The sequence below is a fragment of the Microcebus murinus genome, chromosome 12 (genome assembly GCF_040939455.1).
Source record: "Microcebus murinus isolate Inina chromosome 12, M.murinus_Inina_mat1.0, whole genome shotgun sequence".
NCBI classification, from domain to species: Eukaryota; Metazoa; Chordata; class Mammalia; order Primates; family Cheirogaleidae; genus Microcebus; species Microcebus murinus.
In genome coordinates this window covers 22542052-22561787 of record NC_134115.1, presented here as the reverse complement: position 1 = coordinate 22561787, position 19736 = coordinate 22542052, and the positions used below count along the sequence as shown (strand labels likewise).

At 37.5% G+C, this 19736-nt stretch overlaps 1 protein-coding gene across 2 annotated transcripts in view; it reads left to right on the top strand.

Moving 5' to 3' along the window:
• PCSK5 (proprotein convertase subtilisin/kexin type 5) overlaps window positions 1–19736 on the top strand; it is a 427474-nt gene that overhangs the window by 225221 nt on the left and 182517 nt on the right. The window lies entirely within an intron of this gene.

Here is a 19736-nt window from a genome sequence, read left to right as displayed (position 1 = left end):
GCCCACACGTTGTAAGTCCTAGGCAGACAGCACAGCTAGGTGGCGTATGAACTAGACTGGTGTGGGTTCTCCTGAAGGCACACACTGATCCACTCAGCCACATGTGTGATGGACAGGAGTGGGGGAGGGGGCCCTTCTCCCGAAGCAGCTGCGGCTCAGACAGGCTCTCATTCAGGCAAGGAGGTTGACCTTGGAAAACTAAATAATGTAGGTCTCTGATGACTCATCCCTATGTTCTTCTGAGAGTGGGACTTGCACACTGATGGGTTAGGTACAGAGAACTTTCTTCTCCTTTTTCTGTGCTCTTCTTATAGAAGCACTCTATAAATGATTGCAATAGTAAGATTAGCTCACAGAGAGGGAAGCCCCAAAGATGGAAGCCACTCGTGAATGTTCTTATGCTAGTGGTACCGTCATGTTTAACCATTCTAATTAAACTAAGATTATTCTGTCCTGCTGCTTCTTAAATAATAGTAATAATCTTTTATAGTATAATTAGAATGTCATTGATAGCAGATTAGTTTTTCAAAATAAACGTAGTCCCATGAATACATGCATATGGAGACTGACTGAACATTGTTTTGCCTTGTTCATCTTGTAAATGATCCTAGCTAAATTTCATATAATGCCTTTTGACTGTAAACCTCCTCCAGAGTATTTTTAAATAAATAGAATAAATATCATATACCTATCAAAGAATCTACTTGAGATTGTACATGAGAATAGGACATTATTTGTCTTAGACTAGATGAACAGGTGTTATATTCTGCCACTATAGAACTGAGATCCAAATTCCGGTATTTTGCTATTGACCAACATTTGCAATGCCAGGAGGTGACTTTGGCATTAAGCTATTTAGGTTTTTTTCAGTATTACTGTTTTCTCCCTTAATCCCTTTCCTTTCTGCTTATGAAAAGTCTTTTCCAGTTTTGTTGTTTGTTTTCTATTCTTTTTAATCCTCCCTCTTGTTCCTTAAAATGTACAAATCAGCTATAAAAGTGAAGGCTTTTGCCATCCGAGTGCTTTTCTTCATGGAATTTAATTTATATTGTCTCTTCATTTACTGATTTGCAGATATTTCCTGAGTAGGCTTCATCATGGCAGCTCAACACGTGTTGAATTGTACCCAGAAAATGGGAGTGGGAGAAAATGTCAGGGACACCATGGTATTGCCTAATTGGATCTGCTGTGGTGTAATTTACATACAGAAACAGAAATTTACACTGCACCTTTTCATCCCTTCAGTCAAGCCCCAACAGTGTGCCAGGTCATGTGAGACAGAAGTGTCAATGATCCGTCTCTCATCATCTAAAATTCGGCCTAACCTCAGCAGCAGAAGGCATCTAATATAGAGAATATCTATTGTGGTGTCCAGTTTATATTTTGACCAGCTTTGTTTGTGCATACACGATATGGAGGCCCATAGAGCCAGGTTAAAGACTTTAATTCAGGCATTCTTTTATAATCTGTGGCTCATATTATTTTAAGAAGTTATCTCTTTCTTGTGATCAGCTCCTTTTTACTGCTTTAATCTGAGGAAACTGCAAATCCACCATCCCTCCCACCCCCTGCACGGTCTGGGCTGTGCAGGCTGATTCTGTCCCCAGAATCCTTATCTCTGGTTTGAGTATGCAGTTACGACTATAATTGAATGCATGCAACATCAGTGCTTTAGTTTTTTTTTTTTTTCAAAGTGTTTGTTTTTGGATTATATGACTGTATACAGTTAAACTCTCTTAAATCTAGGAACAGGAATAGATGTCAGATAATAAATTAGGACCTTCTGTCATCTTTACTAGGCGAAAGAATGAAAAAATGTCATTGAAAATCAAAAAATGACAACTAAGTGAGCGAGGTTACCACGCCTTCCATTTCACTGCCCTCCCAGACTATGTAAGTCTCTTGTTTTCTACCAGCATGTTGCTGAAACCTCCCCCATCCCCACTGACTCTTTCTTTGACCACAACTAAACTACTAGATTTTTTTTTTTTTAATTTCTAACTGATTACCCACCATGGGGAAAACAATTGATAGTCTAACATGACTTCTTAGCCTACAAGGCCTTAACTTTTAATAACCTTTATTACTTTTAATTGCCATCATTTTATTTCCACTGGTAGGGCTGGTAATTTTAAGATGTTCCAATATATTTTTAATACCTACCTATCTTGCTTTCGGTTTGTAACACTTATTAAAAAGAATTAGAAGTGCTGAAACCATGAAGCATGCTGTGTGTTCAATCAAAACGAAAGGTTTTCAAATGCTTTTTTGAGTGTATAAAATGATTTATGATGTGTTACTGTTTGAAAGGATACAGTTTCATTTGATTTTATTATTTCACTGTACAAATAATATTCTATCTTTGTCACCTAGTCTGCTGATACACTGTTGGTAGCTATGATTAAAGCTGCATAATGCACCTTAACTGGTAATAGTACATCATGTTTTTAAGAAAGGTTAAATGAAATGTTATTCATCTGGTCTATGTCAGAGGTGGTATTAGAATCAGATGCTTGACTCCAGTCTTGATCCCATTTGCAGAAATAAGGCATTTATTACTTGAAAAGATAGAGGAAGGTAAATACATTTGATTCTACCTAATAAAATTTGTTCACTAGAAATGCCACCTGATTTTTTTTTCATAATTCTATGTTTTTTACCATTATGCTGTGAACTCATATTCATTGACTTAAAACCTTTCATTTTGGTATTTATGATATTGACCATTGAATATATGGGCTTATCTTCTAGCTCTTACAAAAAAGATATGAATCATACATAACTTAGGAATTTTACCTTTATTCTCTTGTCTGATGGATAATTTACCTAAACCTATATGAGCCTATAGAACCCCTGATAGCAAACTCTGCTTAATCATTGCTTAATCTAGAGTTTTGTATCCAAAACGTCCACTTGTCCCATCAGAATGTTCGATTCATGCCTACTAAATATGTGAGGTTTAAAAATATTTTCTACAAATGAAAAGTGATGTTTTCTCCATGCTGATCTTTGACTGAATGGTGGCATTAGGTTTGTTAGAATCTTGGGGGTTTTGTTTTGTTTTGTTTTTTCATTCCTGCAAGATTTAAGTGCATGTGGTTTCACACTTGAAATCCATCCTCAAAATAAAATTAAAATGATGATTGCACTATTTGCTTATTATCTCTCTACCGAATATAATTAGTTAATGAAGAGAATTATGTTTAGAATGGTTTTATGGTTTTTCTACATTCTTTGTGAACCTTTAAATTCAAGTAGAAAGTCTGTTAGTGATATTTTTCTGTGGCCATTGAGGAAGCCAATTAAGGTTTTTTTACCTTCGTTTTTGCCAAATGTGGATAGCTAAGACTAAACATAATGAGAAGGCTGAGTTGAATGAAAAGTCCTTTGAAAATAGAAAATACTAAACACAAAAAGAGTCTTAAAAGCATATTTTCATATGTCGAAGCTTTGTACTCCCTGATGTGAGGATAAAGATATGGAACTGTGTTGTGAATTAGAATGTTGTTTTGGGGTTGGAAACTCAATTGCCTTAAATGTAAGTAAGCTAGAGAAAATATATTAAGGACTTTATTATAAAATTATCATTAATATGTCGTCAAGGTTTTTATTCCATAATTGTATATCCATGATAACGCAACTATACTTAAATTCTGTTTTGCAAATTAGTTTAAATGTCACTGGAAATTCAACATACTAAGTCTTTTAAGGTCTAATTAATTGCTTCAACATAGGAACTACATGATAGAAATCTGAACTGATTGTAGTCTATCCTATCAACTCTTTAGTAATTAATATACAGTTTAAGAACTATGAGTATAAAATATGATTTTTAACAATGTGCAAAAGCTTCTACATTTCAGAGAAAGTAGATGTCTGTTTTTGTGTAATCACCTGAAAAAACCCAAGTCACTAATTCTAATAAGGCTGGACTTTCCTTAGGTTTGTTAAGACTCTTTGTTCAGCACAAGTTTGCTGTCCTTGGTAATAGCAAATCTTACTATTTTTGTGGTTACAATTGATATTTTAGGCAAAGATAAAAGTCATCTAGCCATAATCTCATCCTTATAGAGGGTGATCAACCAGAGCCAATTCTGTTTTCCAGTCCAAAACTATGTTATGACTATAAAGTAATGAGATGGATTTCTTTGAACCCCTTATAATTTGGTTCTGAATCCAGTTCCAAAATAGGGTGTTCAAAAAGGATATAAGCCAAGACAATCTTACTGGAACACACACACACACACACACAACCCCGTCTATACATTGTTTTACAGGGAATATTTTTAAATTCAGCAATTATTTTCTTATTTGAGATTTTGTGTTTATTTAAGACAAAAAAAAATTCACTCAGCTCCAAACTCAGTAGTTCAGAGCATGGACTGCAAAGTCAAACTGAGATTGAATCCACCTTTGTAAACAAATAAACAGTATATTTGGTAATCTTCTAACATTTTTAATCAATTTTATTAGGGATAAATTTACATACAATAAAAAGTACCATTTTAATTGTACCGTACAATGAGTTTTGACAAATTCATACATGCATGTAATCATGACCGGGTATAGAACATCTCTGTCACCCTAAAGCCCTTTGAACCCCTTCCCTACCGCTTACCCTCCCCCCAGCCTGGGCAACCACTGATCTCCTTTCTGACACTGTAGATTAGATTATCTTTTAGACTTCCATGTAAAGACTTTCATATAAATAGAATTATTTGAAAGTGGCTTCTTTCTCTCCATATAATATTTTTCAGGTTCATCAATGTCATTAAGTACAGTTCATTCTTCTTTATTGCTATGTATTATCCCACCATATGAATATACTATAATTTGTCTGCTCATTCCCTTTTTTATGGATAATTGTATTGTTTCTAGTTTGGAGTTGTTATGAGTAAAACTACTGTAAATGGTCATGTGCCAGCCTTTATATGGAAAAATTATAATATTTAAAAGATTAGTCAGAAAAGTCCTCTCTAATTTGAACAGAGACCCTGAAAAATAAGAGAACAGCAATCTAAATGGCTAACCATTCATTGCAACAAAACCATCATTAGTTTCTAAAAAAATTAAAAAATAAAAAAAAATAAAAAAAAAAACAAAATTCATTGCAACAAAACCATCATTAGTTTGTAAAAAAATTTAAAAATAAAAAAAAATAAATAAATAAATAAATAAATGGCTAACCAGATGCAGAGAATTTCAGGCAAGGTGAATAACATGTACAAGGTTTGTTCAAAGGAAAGCAAGGAGCCATCACAGGCGGAGTGAGGAAGGAATGAGGAAAATAGCATATAAAGAAATTAGTACCACTCTTCTTTCATAGTATGCACTCAGGTAAAATGATTTATTATCTGTATGTCATACATTCTAATATAACATATTCAGTTAATATTCTGTCCATATTTTGATATAATTGAAATTGAACATATGCTATATTTAAATATAGATGTCGATATGTATAGAACTATGTCCATTAAAATGGTCTGTGTAGCTTAGAAATGAAACATACTCCACCAACACTTGGAAACATTAGACTCACTGTGTTACAGTCACATATCTCTTGTAACACTTCTCATCTTTGCAGTGTTTTCTCTAATTTGGGTTATCGCTTTCATTTCATATTGTCAGCGATTTTAGTTGATTGTGGATAAATGATTAACCTCCTTATTTGTGTTTTTTTAAAAGATTACTTGGATTTTAATAAGCAAATGTATTCAAAGTGTTAAAGCACAATTTGCTGATGATTATGAACTAAATGTTAAATTATAATCTAGATCAGAAGCACAAAAAATGAGAAGGTGGAAAATGTTTGAAAACTTTAGGGTTACCAAAAGTTTGGGAACCAAAGCTTATCTGAAGTACTGTAGTTTCTGGGGTTGCTAGTCGGTTTAAACAGATGCATTCTTTTGCTTGTTTGTGTTTCCCGAGGACTGGGAATTGTAACTGGAGGAGACAGCTGTGCCCTAGACACAGCTAAGGGTAGGGGAGGAGAGAGAGCGCCCAGTGTGCAAAAAGGGCAGGAGTGGTGTGATGAGGAATTTGATCCAAAAGAAACCGAGTACAAAGCTACTTGGACCTTAGAAGTTCTCATTTGATTTGAAAAATATTTTGGAGCCATTGCAATGATTGGAGGAAGTGAGCTAGATAATAGTATTGACTTTCAAGCAAGTTAATTCTAGTTGCTAGTGTGATGTCAGAAAGAGTTCCCTACATATTTCTTACTCTGATAATGTGAACCCATTGTTCCTATGATATGTCTTACAAAATGGCATGTATATAACAAATTAACTGGTTGCAATGGATGAAAGTCCTCTGGCAGTGATCATTTTATATTATCTTAGTATGCAGTTGTATACTCATGACCTTAAAAACTGTGACATTCAGCTAAAATTTTTTTTTATCATCTCTTGGCCTCCTTGTAAATGAGGAAAGTTATAGAGTTGGGATCTATAATCATCTTTGCTACATTCCTTCTTTTTTTATTTTAAGAGAAAGAAATGCTTTTTGAAATGCCTCTTTAATAAACCAAGGGCAAAGGGTGTGGTGACAAGATTGCCTCTTGAAAAATGTCAGGTCAGAAATTGTGCTGGAGAAGCCTTTACAAGTTTCCTTTGACCAAAGTCTTTTCACTGGTCATTACTGTTCACCGTGACCTTCAGAAAGCCACTTAACTTCTGATATTTGAATTTCTTTTTAACATACAGTCATAGTCTTTGTATTTTCCATGTGACTTTTGCAAAGATTTAAAGAGAGCAAGTAACATAATTGTAGTTAGCATCTTGAGTTGCTATAAGACTATTATGCAGGCAGAATGACAGAAGCATTTAGAGTTTATAAATGACTTTTTATTCTTCCAAAGTTTCACATTAATATTCTTTTTCCTGGCCATGAAGCCAACTTAGAATTGTCAGTAGCTTTAGGGAGCTGCATTGCTTTTCTGAACCCACCAGAGGTCACGATGTATATGCATTCTTAATATACTGTGTTGGGTGATTTTGTCTAGAAATCATTTGCTTCTTTTCATGTTTTACCCTCAGAAGTATTTTCAGAGCCAAGACAGAAGGTATGTGTCCAGCTTTGTTCCAAAGCTTAATATTGTGCATCTTAGAAGCCAACCCCCCCCCCACTGAATACCAGCTACAGATTATTAAAAAATCAGAGAAGATAGCTAAAAAATGCAAGAAATGTCTATGATAGTTTGGCAGAAATACCATAGTTGGTTGCACAGGCTGTTAACTGCACAGAGGAGCCAGACTGAAGGGTTGAGAGGGTGGGAACTGAAATCCGGCCTGGCATCCACTCACCAAAGTGTGTGCCCTGGAGTGAGATAATGTTCCCCTTAAGGGAAGAGGTACCTTCTCTAACTGACAGGCCCCACAGGCACAACCCTGTTGCATACAATTGTGTTGCGATTCCTCCCAAAGCTGGCAAAGGCACAGGCCTCTTTTAACAGATATCCATCCGGAGATGGTCCTGTTCATTTTAACCATCAGCCATTGCTTCTATCTTAACATTCACAGAACCCATTTCTTCAGTAGCAAATTTACTCAGTGTTACTAGAGCCAAACAGAGTTTTGTAATATCTGTGATAGTTTCCTCACTAGCTTTATCACCAGCTCTCTAGGCAAAGTTTAAGTAAAAATCTCAGAATTTTCAGTAAGTCTGAGTGCTAAGCACAAATTTAGTTTTCTTTTCATAACCTTTTTTGTGACCACAAATAATGATTGAAGCTTAATGAATTTAAATGTATAATTATTTCATTTGGGGCCCCGTAGAGGAAAATTCATATTTGTGGTGAAGAGTCCTTGTAAATATTGACATCTGTAGGGTAAATGAGCCCAGAGCAGTGGTGAAAAGGCTATATTTGAAATCTTCCATGGTTATCACCAAGCTGTCTTGGAAGGTATTCCCTGCAGAGCATCTTTTCTACCAAGGAACAGAGCTTCCAGTGTGAAAGGAAAAACTGTGATTGAGGCAAAATAGGATTAACTCTTTTATTGAAATTAATATCATATGCATATCATATGCATATGCATAATGCATATCAGTTTGGACTCTGGCCTCAGATATTCCTAACATAGACTGCGGCACCAATTGTATGTTCCCCTTCAGGGACAGAGAGCTCTAACTTGCTGTGGCCACACTGAGACAGTGGGAAGTGGGCCTGGTGGAAACTGATTCAGGATCAGTAACATGGCCCAAATGAACAAGAGGAAAAGGGCCTTATGATTACATCTTTTCAAAATATAATTTTAGTAAAGGTGGCTTAGTCTTTCCTATCCTCTTTTGTTATCCAGACATATCTTTACATTGGTGCCAGTGTCTATAATATAAACCAACAAAGGTTGAAAAAAAAAAAAATCCTGAAAATTCACCCTGGTTCTATACATGACTTCCTAAGGCCACCGCATTTAGCAGGGTACAGTGACACACCAGGCAGTTGCTTTGCAGAATCCATCCGGGATTCTGCAAAGATTCTACATCTTCTGGGAAATAAATAGAGCTAGACTTTTTCTTAGAATCTCCATTCAGCCTTACATATGTTCCCATCTTGCTGGCCTTTGGCATTTCAAAGCAATCAGACTTCTATCACGCATCCCAATAATGGTTTCGACAGACTTCACTTTACGGTGTTATACCGGAAGACACGGTACACCCTGAAATTTCCGGAGTCATCCTTGAAGGAGCCAAAAAGAAAGGTATTGTGATCCCTGCTAGAAGTTAACAAATGGGAAGTTGCTCTTCGGTAGTCAGTGTCATTCTTCCAACTATGCATGCTTGGTCAGCTCTAATTAAAAATAAAAATACAAAGGGCCTAAGCATGAATATAAAGTAAAGTATCTTTTCCATATTAATATCTTCACACTCAGGGAAAATTCCTGATAGAAATGACTGAAGAAGGTTATTTCTCAGCAAGAATAGGGGAAAGTGTTATGGGCCAGATGTTAAACTTTCCTGCTAAGCCCAACATATTTTTTTCTACACATGATGTTTTAATGAGTTCCAAAGAAGTTTTGAAGACAAGAGCCGTTTTTATGCAGTTGATTTGCAAAAGGCAAAGGAAGTTATGTAGATCACTTCCCCAAATGTTTTTTCCACTTTGTTACCTTGCAAGGTTATTTTGAGGATTGTGATGAATTTGAATACCTTAGTTGAAAGAAATACTGTATGTCTTATAGACAACAGTAAGCAATGGATAAATATATAGTAGAAAGAGATTCTGAAGACTTGAGCTCAAATCCCATGACCTTTCAGGAGTTCTTCTCATGTTCATGAGATGTAGTTTCTTTAGCTATAAAATGTGAGTAATAATACTATCTTGCTGATAGGATTGTTGTGAAGATTTCATTAGCTTATGTGTAATAAAGTACATATGTAAGATATTATTTTTACCTCCCATATAAAATTTCCTCTGAGCATCCTATTTTGAGAAGCATGGTTGGTGCATTAAATGTGCTTCAATTATAGAGACAATAGGATTCACAAATAGACACTTCAGCGCATTTCCTATTTGCACCTTTGTACACCAAGTATGATTTTTTAAATCTCAACTCAATCAACCCCTGATTTTGTCCTAGCAATGCATAGAATTTAAGGCTATCGTAAGTAATGTGCATCCAAAGAAGAAAGTATCTAGACCAACCTGTGCTTGGAGTGTGAAATATCTACAGATTAATTACAAGAACATGATCTCCTTAAAATGTTTTTGTAAAAGAAGCAAAAATATTTCGGATAACCCATATAAAAAGATATTGGCATCATATACTGTGTAGCCAACTGTAATCTCTTCTGCCCCTGGCATGAGGAAGGGGGTATTTGGGAATCCTGCCTGCAGATTTTCAGGCCCTATGTTGCAGATGTTAGCTTAATTAACCAGACTTTTCCAGGAGAGACACCAGCCCTAATACCCTAAGCAAGTGGTTCTCGAAGTGTGGTCCCTGGACCAGCAATATCAGCATCACCTGAGAACTTGTTAGAAATGCAAATTCTGGGCCTTGCCTGAAAACTACTGAATCACTGGGACTGAGCAGTCTGTGCTTTAACAAGTCCTGAGTGGATCGAGAACCACTGACATAAGTCACCCACTGTATGTAATGAAGTAACTTTTCTGCTGTGCATTTGAATGGCACTAATGAAACACCATCCCCATAAGAATTGAAAAAATAGTCTCTTGAGTCATGTTTTTCTGCAGTTTCAATAAGGAATTTGTGAACAGTGCACCCCAAACATTTCATCCTTGTCACTTGCTGAACCATTTGCTCCCAGTTGCATTCGTTCTCCTGCCTATCAATTAGACTATGACCCTCTCTTTTCAAACTAGGTATCACCCTTCTTAAGAGGTGGGAAAAATGTTTCCATGATCCCACTGCCTAAGTCCTGTCCTTCCTTTCACAACTAGAAATTCCCAACAAGTAGTCTGAATTAGCTGCCTCAGTTTCCTTACCGTTCAGTCCTTTAATTTCCTTTAGTCTTGTTTCCACTTCCACCTGTGAGTTGAAATTGCTCTGTGACCTTGACCCAGCTCCTGCTTGCCAGGTTGGAAGGCTTGAGTTTTATGTTGTTGACCTACCCAGTCCTGATCTCATTTTCCTTCTTTTGGCAATACAAAGATATAGTCCCTATTCTTCTGTGGGTCTTTACTGATTTCTTTCTCCCTTTCCTTAACCACAGTCCTTTCTCTTTCTTAGAGAGCCCTGGAGAGAGGGGCCTCTCTCTCTCCCTGTCTTCTACCCCCTTTCCTCTGACATCCTCTTAGTTCCACTGCTTTTCTTTCGCATTTCTGCCTTCCTTTCAGTTACAGATATCACCTCTTTACTAACGATTTTCAGTTCCATAGCTTCAGCATTGTCTTCATCCAGTACCAACCTAGAGTCTCTGCACAAGGCTCTCTCTATGTCATTTAAAACTCGGAACCTCCAAAACACAATCCATCAGTCATCTTTCACAAAACAACTTCTCCCCGAAACTGACCTCCATGGTCAGGGGACACCCTTCTGCCCATGACTCTGCTCACCTTCACTCCTCCATCTCCTGGGCGGTCTACCTTGTGTGGGGTGTGCAATCCCATTGCTCCTCTCTCACCTGATCTCTTATTCATTCACCCTTTCCATCACCTGGTTTATGCTCTTCTATGCCTGTACCACGGCAGCAACTAGTTCTCTGCTTCAGCCCTTCTGCCCTTTGATATCCTGTATAACTGATGCCAGACCAATCTTTCTAGAGCATCAGTTCAATTATGTCATTTCCTTGATCTTCTTTGGCTACTCATTGCCTCCAGATGAAATCCAGCCATGCATTTCAGGCCCACACAGCTTCTTTGAGAAAGCCACTATCCAACTATCTTGGTCTCGTTACTTTCCCTCCATGAATCCAAATTTTACTCAAGGATTTAAGGGCCATCTCAAGTGTTCTTTCTTCTAAGAGAATATTTAGCTCTCATTAATGACATTTCTGAAATTTTACAAAACATTTTCTATTATTGTTCATTAAGCCTAAAAGTTATTTGAGTTTTATATAAATGAAAGGGAATATTTGTGAGAAGCCTAACATAGTGCTTCGAACCTAGAAGGTTAAGTGGTAACTTTCTTCCCAGTGAGATAATGACATTCCCAGTTGCAAAGAGTATTTTTTTCCACCTCCAAGGGTGGGTGAAGACTTCATGTCAGGTGAACCAGTGGATGAAATACCCAAATCTTTATGATTACTATTAACTACTGAGTAAGCATGCACTCACTTGAAATAAATATCAACTAGATTTTCCATGCCTTTCTTTTATGAGAATTTAAGGAAAAAGCAAATCATAAGGAAAATCAAATGAAGAGTTCTCTGAAAATAATATGTAAATAATCCACAAAGAGGAATTTTGCTGGCTTAAACTTCAAGATCCCATTCAGTTAATTGTTTGCTCAAGTTTTACACCGAGAAAATCTAGGCTGGGAAGCTGACATATGGTCAGTCTAATCTTCGATTAGCCTTTACCAAAGGCCCTCATTGTACATGTTCTATCTTGTTCTCATCTCTGTCCAGACAATCTTAGTTTCCTAAAAACAAGCAAAAATGGGATATAGATATGCCCTGAGCTCCGTGGCTGGGTCTCCCTCCCCAAGCTGGTAAATTAGTTTTCTTGCCTCTGTTCAAGAAATACCAATTAACTTAAGCAAATTACTTGCTTATTATAACCATGTTAGGAGTAAATAAATGAAGACTAGCCAGAGAAAAGAAGAAAATCATTTGACATTTTTTTTCTTTCCTTAACATAGAAAGAGGCCCTTGCAAGAAGGCAGAGCTGTCTCCCTCTTGTCATCACTCTGCAAATTAAGCAAATAATAATAAATATATATTTTATACATGCATATACAAATATTATACTTATATATAATTGATGTGTATATAAATATATATATTCCCATATGCGTATAATGAAGCTCATTGAACTTGGAGATAGAGGAACTTGCCATGTTTCCCTGAGCTCCTATGACTTCGTCTCGATGCTGATGAGAGTGACTACGCACAGCTGCTAACCAAACCCACCCCCATAAGGAGCTTTGAAGTACAGACCCAGGAGACAGCCGAGTATCTGGAAACTTTCCACATGCAAGTCCTCAGTAGCTCTGGGGACGGCTGACATGTTTGGATCTGGCTGGAGCTGTTACTAGAGCCTGAGATTTTAGGAAGAGCAGGGGAAAAATAAAAACAAACCAGGCAGTGGAATGCAGGTGCCAGCTGCTCCACTTTCCTACCCCAAGGGAGTCTGCATTTTGCACTAGGAGGCAGAAGAAAGCATTGCAACTAGAGTTCTGATTCTCTCCCTGAGAAGCTTATGTGCCTTTCGCCCTGAAACCTAAAAGGATACGAAATGAGGAGATGTCGGAGAAAGGGAGTACAGCAAAGGAAGAAGTGGGTGATTCTGCAAGCATTCAGCTTTCACCTGTCCAAGATGTTCAGGTATAGAATTGCCAACGTGAGACTGAAAAGCATCATCTCCCACTTTTTCATTCTTAGAAAGCTTATGTTGTATATTTTCATAGATAGCTGGTTATTTTTACCTTAGAAATGCCGTACTTAAGTGTTTACATTATGCACGCGGGACCTGGTGACTTAGGAAAGTGTCCCAGACCCTCTCAGTCGCATGCCTCCTCCTGTCCCGCCTATTTGGCCTGGTTTGATTAATAGGTGCGTGGAAGTCACAGGGTCCCTGGTGGGAGCAGTTGCTTCAGTGCAGGTGGTTTGGCACATTGAGGATCAAAGGATGCAAAGGTGCTGGGACTCCAACAGCTGCAGACAGCTCTTTGATCTCTAGTTTGGAGTTTCTACTGAGCCCACAGATCAAGCAGCCTCCCCCCGCCAGCCCCAAGACAGAAATTTAGGTAACCACCTTTTAGTCTTGTGGTTTACTTATAGGTAGATGAGAATAGCAACAACTTGATCGATGGCAGACGACACCCAGCAATCATGGTTGGCTTTCAGTTCTCCCGCAGTCTGATCTTACCCTCTGTTACATGCGATATTTACCACTCCCCTCATCCCTGCTCACCACTCACCCCAGGCACCATCCACTCCAGGGGTGCTGGTTTCCTCAGCGCCTCAGTGAACCGCACAAAGACTTGACTGATATTAAACCAGGAAGCTCATAGAATGTGCTACCTGCATCTCCACCTGACCAAACCCTACACATGCAGCAAAGTACAGTCCAAATGCAGATCACTGCACCTCGGGTTGTCTTACTGTAAACCTTGGCTAACATGGATCAGGTACTGACTGTGCACCTGGATCTATCGGCGTCCTTCATGTCCATTGTCTTTTTGCGTAATTTCTTACTCTTTTGAAGTCCTTTTATACTTACAGAAATTATGTAGTTTGGTGCTTTTAATTGGTTCTCAGTAGAATAGTAAAGTTATCCTTGTCTTACTCCTTGCTTGACAGAGAACACAAATCATTTTGTTTCTTTTGGACCCTCCCTGTTTGGCATGGTGTTGAGTCCAGAGTAGGTGCTTTACAACTGAATGGATGATAGAATTGTTAATTGGATCAATTATTAGCTTACACTGGTGAAGTATATTGATTTTTTTTTTTTTTTTGAGACAGAGTCTTGCTTTGTTGCCCAGGCTAGAGTGAGTGCCATGGCATCAGCCTAGTTCACAGCAACCTCAAAATCCTGGGCTCAAGCAATCCTCCTGCCTCAGCCTCCCGAGTAGCTGTGACTACAGCATGCGCCACCATGCCCGGCTGATTTTTTCTATATATATTAGTTGGCCAATTAGTTTCTTTCCATTTATAGTAGAGACGGGGTCTCGCTCTTGTTCAGGCTGGTTTCAAACTCCTGACCTCAAGCAATCCGCCCGCCTCGGCCTCCCAGAGTGCTAGGGTTACAGGCGTGAGCCACCATGCCCGGCCATGGTGAAGTATATTGAAATGGACACTTTTGAATAATCCAATAATTGAACCTAATTTTTTGGCCATGTTTCCTATTTTGGTGATTGTGTGCATCTCAACGAATACAAATATAAGTGCAGGCGGCCTCGTCTACCTTTGGTGACTAGACTATTGAAATTAAAAGTCGGGAGAGCTCTGTGCTACTCCATAGCAGCATCACACAGTACTATCTCAGTTCCCTGTACTGTGACAAATCTCCTGGTTTGCCCAGGAAAGAGGGGATTCCCAGGACACAAGAATTTCAGTACTAAAATTGAATGGTCCTGAGCAAACCTGAACATTTAGTCACCCTGGTTGTACAGAATGATTTCCTCAATGGGAGACACTGTCTGGGCTTTTATATTAAATACTCAGGGATGAATAGCTATCACTAAGTTGCCTTTTTTCAGTTATAGGCAAAATTCTGTTCTCATAGGCTACTTGTAGAGAGTTTTGTTGTTTTTTGTTTTGGTTTGTTTTTTTGCCCTGTTTTGCAGTAGATGTGATAGCACAAAAGTCCTTCTTCAGCTCAGGAAGCTCAAAACCTTTTTAACTGATCGACTCCTTTATTATACATGGAGTGCTTTACTCATAGTCATTTTAAAATCATCATGAAATATCCATTTGGTATAATTAAAAAAAAAAAGATTGGAAATACCTGACTCTAGTAAGGATCGTCCACTAAAAGAAATAAACGTATAGCCAATTTCCCTGGTTATAGCTTCTGCTCAGAAACTTACAATTTTTTTTTCCTGCTGAGCTTTCTAGCTTATCTTTAGAATTGAGTTTTTTAGGCCTCCTAGTCAAAGCTGCTGCTTAAATTAACTGAATCTGCTTTCAAACTCTGCAATTACCTACTTGTGTGGTAATTGTGTGGTATCTTCTCACAGTACTTCTGGTCTCATCTGAATACGAGAATATACCTCCCAGAGAATATTATCTATTTTTCTGAGCTCTGTTGTCCATCTGACTATTCGAAACAGGGAAGCCTTTGGATAACTTTGAATAAAAGCTAGTTGTACATCTGGTGCAGGATGAAAAAACTTTCCTGAGCTTATCTGCATACATAAAGGAGACTGTTTATTAGGTCTTGATTGCTATCTTATACATATCCAAATGTAAATAGCCCCGAAGCCTAAAGGAACAGATATAATGTTATGCAAGTTTTTCAAATCCCCTTTATTGAAACAGAGCTTGTCCTATCTCACTCTACTAAAAAATAAATTTACTTTCTGAGATCTACTCCGCTTCAAGATCTTTAATTATTCTATATACATGCCTTGTTCCCTCAATATCTTTTTAATATTTGATTTTTGAATTTTAACTAAGGTTAAAACTGAATGTAATGTTTGCTGCCCCACTGGAAGGAATGAAAAATTCTATTTGAACTGGTCAGGATTCCTGTTCCCGCCAATGTTAATAGTACTCTGATTTCATAGGCTTTTGCATTTGCCACAGTGCTTGCATAGACTGGCTTCCACCTGATCATCATAAAATTGTTTTCAAGCCCAGGGTTTTGCTCTGAGCTTGGGATAAGAAATGTGCATAAATAAGACCACTTTAGTTATGGAATGGCCATAATCACAACTAGTTGTTGGCGTGGTATAGTTGCTCTCATTGTAAATTTGTAAAATGTGAATATTGGCTCTATACTTGAATAAATTGCAAGTGTGAAGGATAACTTTACAGAAGTCAGTAGTAAGAAGAACAGACCTCTTATTTCTCCTTACAATTCTTTAGCAAACACTTCATGGCACTTGGGGAATAAAGTCAACTCATTTATTTAACAAATATTTATGAAAGCCCTCCTCTAAGCCAGACGCTCGGCAGCCTCTGGAGAGAGGCACAGCTTGAGTACTGGGCCCATCGTGGTAAGACAAGGATGAGCAAGACAGACTTGACTCACATGGTCACCAAAAAGATCAGTGTTTCTCTATTTGTAGGTCATTTGAGAGTGTGAAAATTTTGTGTTATATAAGAAAATTATTAATGCTTCCAAACCATTGAATGCCTATTTCTCCTATTGACACCACATTTTGAGGGAGTTTATCTGCCCAACACATTTATTGTGTAATTATTTTCTTACTAGTATTTACCAAAAAAAAAAAAACCCAAAATAACTGCAAATCAGACTACATGGAGTTGATGTATTGCCAGCCCAAAAAGGGGTGGGGGGAAGGGAAAATAAAGAAACATATTCCATGTTTTTCTTAGACTGTGTATCATCACTGTGGACAAATACAGATTTCCAGTATTTTAAAATATTAAAAATCTCTGTTACTGACTCAATAACTTTGGTTGATTTAATCCAATCCCATTGTTTATTAATATTAGTATAAATTTTTTTCTTTGACCTGCCAGACTGTAGTTTAACTGTAGCTAGTCAACCTCTTTTATGAACATCTTTTTGGAGTGTTTCATGAAGAGACATTGTCTCTGGAGGTTAGGAATTTGAATTGGAAAAGGAAACAAATTTATAGCCTTCATAAAGACTCAAGGTGCTTTTCTACTTAACTCCAGTGGTTATTTAACAGGTATGAAATGTTTGTTGTATCTGATGATTCTTTATGTTCCTTTATGTCCTAATAGTTGTTAGGTGGACAGTTACTAGGGAGGGAGGGGGTGCAGGAGCAAGAGCAGCTGAGCCCAAACCTGGGGGCTGTCCTGGTATTGCAGTGGCAGTTCCAGACCCTTGCCCACCCCACCTCCCCACTCCCCTTCCCCACATCCCATGTACCAATCAAACCTTGAATTCCATTTCCCAAAACTGAGAGAAAATGGTAAGCTATGCTAGTCTTAAACCACTTAACACTAGCACAGTAGAGGTTTGAGTACCCATCAGAAGTAAAGAGTCTGGTATAATTTGGTAAAAATTCAATTTCCCCAGGGGAAAAAAATACCTTAGAATGTTCGTTATGAAATGGTGTAGGCTATGGTTAGATGATGGGTGAGAACGTATGATTGACATGAACTGTAACAAAAGATCTCCACAATTTGGTCTCCTTAAGCCTAAACTTGACATTTCATCTCTATAATGTGGGTCCCTCTGTCTCTTTGTAATTACCTCTTATAATCTTAGGTAACTAAAAGTAAATATTCAGAATTGTTCATGGCAGTTAGCAATTTGCGATGAGGTTTTTGATGACTTTTATTTTCTTTATTCTTTTCTGGATATATCCTTTCTGGATAAGATTTTTTACAATGAACATGCATTACTCTCTAAGCAGAAAAATTATTAATAATAAAAGTTGCAGAAGTACATGTATAAACATCCTACATATATTCTTGCCATAACAAAGTAGGTTTTTACTATTATTATTATTACTTAGTACTCTGTCTGGCTAAGTACCTGATAGTAAAGTAATAAGCCCTACAGTGGTATGGTTCTTTACACAGATTTTCTCACATGGGACACATAATAATACCTAATGAACTTAATCATTGTGATGGGCTAGGTCATCATATCCCAAAACAAAGAAATTGTGGATTTTTTTTTTTTTTTTTTTGCTGAGAATTGTGTGATTACCAAATAGCATAAATAAAGCAGCACTTTTTTTTTTTTTTTTTTTTTTTTTTTTTTTTTTTTTTTTGAGACAGAGTCTCACTTTGTTGCCCGGGCTAGAGTGAGTGCCGTGGCGTCAGCCTAGCTCACAGCAACCTCAAACTCCTGGGCTCGAGTGATCCTTCTGCCTCAGCCTCCCGGGTAGCTGGGACTACAGGCATGCGCCACCATGCCTGGCTAATTTTTTATATATATATATCAGTTGGCCAATTAATTTCTTTCTATTTATAGTAGAGACGGGGTCTCGCTCAGGCTGGTTTTGAACTCCTGACCTTGAGCAATCCGCCCGCCTCAGCCTCCCAAGAGCTAGGATTACAGGCGTGAGCCACAGCGCCCGGCTACAGCACTTTTTAATCCTAGCACAATTTTCCTTTTTTATTAGCTATAATTTTCTCTTATTCTTTCATGTGCATAAACTGCTACTTAATCTCATGGAACATATAAAGAAATATAAGACCCAGTTCCTATCATCAGTTTATATAATACACTTAGAGAAAAAGGACATGTGCTGACAGAGGTCATTAGCAGTGCAATTGATGGCATAGATAAAAAGAGCACTGCCTATTATAAAGTCTGGCACATTGAAGGGACTCAAGAAATGATGGTTGGATAGATGGGTGGGTGGATGGATGGAAGGAGGGATGGATGGACAGAAGCACAGATGGATTGACAAATTAATTAGTTATCAGAGAAAAGAGGAGAAAAGTTCACTGGTCACAGATGGCTGAATTTCAGTAAATATCTTTTGACTTTTTCTATTGATCAGAAAATACAGGAAATGATAGGCTATCCAGGCCTTCAGAAACTTGTACAAGTAGGGTTTGACCCTGCAGAGAGGAGGAATGAGGAAATGTCAGGCCAAGAGCTCAGCAGAAGCACAGGCAGTGAGGCAGAAAGAACAAGGTCTGACTGGGGACTTTAAGAGTTTCCTAAAGCAAAAGTTTTGGGGAGGAAGGTTGTTTTGAAAGTAGAATGGGACTATGTCCTAGAACATTGTGAATTTCCAGATGGTATGTTTAAATAATCCATAAGCATGGGCAGCTATAGAAATTTTGTATAAAGTAATTAATAATATGATAATGAAAAATGTTTTAGACAAAAACTGATACAAATATGACTTCGTGTTGAATATAAAGAAATAAGAGACAGTTCAGTACAAAGTGGAGATTGTAAGTATCCAACCAGAATTTTAAAGTATTTTCAGAAAGAACTGCACATGTACATCTTGCTGTATCATCATCAAAATATTCCTGTATGTAATTGAGGTTTGTGAGACAGTTGTGTCAAATTCAGCTTTAGATCAATAGGTATGGTATGCTAATTGAGAGCTAAAAGATTTGAAGACAAGAAGCTGGCATAAAATTCTAGAGGCCTCCAAATATTTCATGCATAAAGTTTAATAAATTTCGTATATGCTAGAAGAAAGGTAATAATTTATGTCTCCTGCGGTATTCAACCTAATTATTCGATATGTCAGAAAATTGGTATTTCTTGCATGTAAGTTCTTCTTGCACTAGGAGAAGTTGTATACGTTGTCACTTCTCTTTAAAACTATTAATAATTTGATCTTACAAAAGCAATGATGTCATCACTTTTGAATGCAAGTGATTAACAGTGGGGCCCTGGAGCGGAACTGTATACTAGCAACCAGCTGGACCACTGACTTGCTGGCAGTCTTGGCCAAGTCTCTCTGTGTTCCTCAGTTTTCTCATCCATGGGTGATGATAATAATAGCACTAACATCTTAAGATTGTTGGGA